Here is a 3,758-nt window from a genome sequence, read left to right as displayed (position 1 = left end):
ATGCACGGTTTCCAAGAAATCAGCCTCCATCACCATCAGCCATTTTTGCATTTTCTCCATAACCGTGCATCTGTTTCAAAACCTGTTTCATGGGGAGATGCATATGGGTGATAGTAGCCTACCCAAGTAGTTTCAGCCGGTTCCGATGCACGGTTTCTGAGAAATCGATCTCTGAAATATTCAGCCATTTTCCATTTTTCTCGAAATCCGTGCATCCATTGATCACGATTTTGCTATGGGAGATGCATCATGATGATAGAAACATGCTCAGCAAGTTTCAGATCGATCCACTTTTCCGTTTGGGAGAAATGGCGAAAACAAGTTCTGGTTCTGTGACAATGCAGCAGCAGCAGCTTGAACGTGCAGATTTGAACGTGGAAACAATTGTCTGAAGCTTGGATCCGTCCAGAGGACACCTGCACAGAAAAAAACAGCCATGAATCATCAATCAAGCCACCATGCAACTACATCAGCACATGCATGCAGCAAATGAAGATCAACACATGCATGCAGCAAAGCAACCATGCACGACTTGTAGGTACGTGACTAAACTTGTTCCTCTGTTTGCATGAATCTAATCTAAGCATTGCATGAATGAATGAGATGGTCGGATTAAAAAAAATCGGTGGCCAACTAACTGGCCACCCTCGTCCAGTTCAAACAGCGCTCGGTGGGTGCAATCGACACGCGTGCTCAGCCATCTCAGGAAGGAAATTGAAAACGGGTAGTGATGGACAGTTAAACTTCAGCGTGCTTGATGGATGAGATTACAAGCAGAGAACAAATAGTTAAACACTGCAGTGGAGACCAACAGTTTGCATGGGCCAGCACACGTCTCTGCCACCTCGCCATGAATCACGCCTCAATTAAAGTTGCTTGGCTGACTCTCACCATCCGCTGATTAACTTTTCCATGTTCTTGACAACAACCAATGCAATACATCCAACCCTGAGACGCTGCAACTCTGATCTTTTTGTTTTGGCTACTTTCTGTGGTGCAGTCATAAATAAGCCTTCCATCATCCAGTCTACTGTCATCATCATATGGAACTGAATATTTGCAAGCTTTGGGGATAAGGATTGGTTTTAGTAACAATCTCTTCCACTGTAAACCACCATCTAAAAGGTAATTCAGCTTCTAAAGGTGTCTCTTGTTATCCCAAAAAGACCACCAATTCTCAACTGCTTCAATCCGTGCATGCTGCATTCTCTGTGTGCTTTGACATTTTTTTTTACAAGTACCTGTGCAACAAAGTGAAAAATGAACAAGTACTCATGGAACTCCAGAGACGCTGAAAGATTCAGTTGACTTTGTGCAACACCTTCTTGATAAGTATGACAAAATTATTAGCATGGCATTTAGCAATGATAAAACTTTCCAAAATGCTTTGAATTCATCATTTGAATTCTTTATTAATTTGAATACAATGTCACCAGAATATATTTCTTTGTTTGTTGATGATAAACTTCGGAAGGGTCTAAAAGGAGTCAGCGAAGAGGATGTAGAAGTAATACTTGACAAGGGAAAACTGTTTCAGATGATGCTGAGAGGAGTCTAATTGTGAAATTGAAGACAGAATGTGGTTATCAGTTCACTTCGAAGTTGGAAGGTATGTTTACAGATATGAAGACTTCCAGGGACACTATGCAAGGCTTCAATGCATTGCTGGCTGGCTCCAATGAAGTCAGCGAAGAGCCTACTTTGGCCGTGCAAGTTCTCACAACAGGTTCATGGCCAACACAGCCAGGTGCATGTTGCAACCTGCCCACAGAAATCTGGGCTGTGTGTGAAAGGTTTAGGGGATACTATCTCAACACACACACTGGTCGGAGATTGACATGGCAGACTAACATGGGAACTGCAGACCTAAAAGCAACCTTTGGTAAATCTAGGAAACATGAACTTAATGTTTCCACTTATCAGATGTGTATTCTAATGCTGTTTAATTCAGCAGATTGTCTGAGCTATAAAGAAATTGAACAGGCATCAGATATCCTAGTTGCAGACCTGAAAAGGTGCTTGCAATCTCTTGCCTATGTAAAGGGAAAATGTATTGCGTAAAGAACCTATGGGCAGGGATATAGGTGAAAAAGATACATTCCAGTTCAATGACAGTTTCACCAGCAAGTTTTACAAGGTGAAAATAGGAACAGTGGCTGCACAAAAAAAAAAAAAAGAACCACTCAGCACTAGAGGTAGAAATAAGACGTAGAGATGGAAGAACAACTATTCATGTCATCATCGATAGTTGTGAATGTCCCAATGCACAACAACTCTCCTCGCATCCGAGATCAAAGAGAAAGATGTAATATCGAAAGCTTGATCTGGACTAGAAAGTAGTCACACACTGGAAATAACTGGAATAAGTACTTCTCTGTGGCTTCGTGTAAGTGGGTCATCTGCAAGATGGCCCACTCATACAAGGCCTGTTCATTCACACAAATACCACATTAGAATAGTACTATTGAATGAATCGATGTAGAATGCCAAGCCCCACTTGCATACAGCCTTATCCATTCTTTTGTTGTTTCCACAGCCTCAATTTCATTTGTCTTCCAGTGTTTTGAAATGTTTTCAGAAAGAGGGTCATCTGGATTTGGTGCACTTAACAGTGCTTGCATACTTAGTAAAACTGTTCAAATTTGCACTACTGGACTCCACTTGATGGAGATCAAAGAGATGCAGTTGAAGGATATGTCCTATGATCAAGGATCTCAGCATACAATTTATATTGGCCTGCATACCTCAGTATGAACTGTAATTTGATATCTCTCAATGGGTATTTGAAATAAAATTCAACGGTTGCAATCACAGTTTAGACACACATGGAGATCTAACCTTCAGGTAGACTTCATGGATATGATAAAGAAGCAACAATGAGGGTCTCAATGATGATGTAACAAACACAATAAATACCACCACAGAAGGAACATGCAGAGGAATGAGGGAAAAGGACAAGCTGTTGAGGCCAAAGCAGGGGGTGGTAAAATAACACAAATGCCAAGGGCACCATTTCTTCCATATGATTGCATATACTTGTGCACTCATAACAAGGCCGAGGATTCACTAAGAAAAGCAGCAGACAGTGAGGAAGAAGAGCAGAAGGGCGAGAAGATGAAGGCTGCCACAGCCAAGCTGAAAGGAAAAGCACCCTCAGCCAAGCAGGCTAAGACAGTGCCGACTGTTTCTACAGGAAGACAGAGAACTGTTAGCAGACTGTTTCTACAGGAAGACAGAGAACTGTTAGCAGACTGTTTCTACAGGAAGACAAAGAACTATTAGCAGACTGTTTCTACAGGAAGACAGAGAACTGTTTCTACAGGAAGGTTGAAAAGAGGGAATCCAAAGGAGAAATCATCCCAGATGTTAGCCAAAGAAGCCACCAGGGCCATCAAAGACGAGGAGAGATATTGGTTGCTCAGAGGATGAGCAACACTTTCAGTAGGGGGGTGATGATGAGCCCCAAAAATGGACAGTTATTTGGGCTCATTCAACCTCCTAAGTTGACTTAATCCACCATTCTCATTGGTTTATTGCATTTTTTTTATTATTTTTATGTTAATAGAGTGAATTTGATTAGTCATTATGCCAACAAGTCTAATGGGTGCTTTGTGTAGCCTTTTTGGTCCCCTTGGAGACAAAATTGAAGGTCTTAATGAGCACTTGGCAGCCAAATTCGTGGGAGAACAAGCTAGAGGATTTGTAGGAAGGTGTCCCCCTCATTTATGGGCCCTTACCTCGAATTATCCACCATCAGC

At 41.8% G+C, this 3,758-nt stretch overlaps 1 pseudogene; it reads left to right on the top strand.

Moving 5' to 3' along the window:
• Window positions 1–1,260: 1,260 nt before the first annotated feature.
• LOC149178079 (cullin-3A pseudogene) lies at window positions 1,261–2,212 on the top strand (annotated as a pseudogene).
• Window positions 2,213–3,758: the final 1,546 nt, after the last annotated feature.

This window comes from Pinus tabuliformis, chromosome 4_1 (genome assembly GCF_031772625.1).
Source record: "Pinus tabuliformis cultivar Carrire ecotype Pingquan chromosome 4_1, CPIR1, whole genome shotgun sequence".
NCBI classification, from domain to species: Eukaryota; Viridiplantae; Streptophyta; class Pinopsida; order Pinales; family Pinaceae; genus Pinus; species Pinus tabuliformis.
Note: the sequence above shows the minus strand (reverse complement) of the source record. Positions and strands in the feature narration are given on the sequence as shown.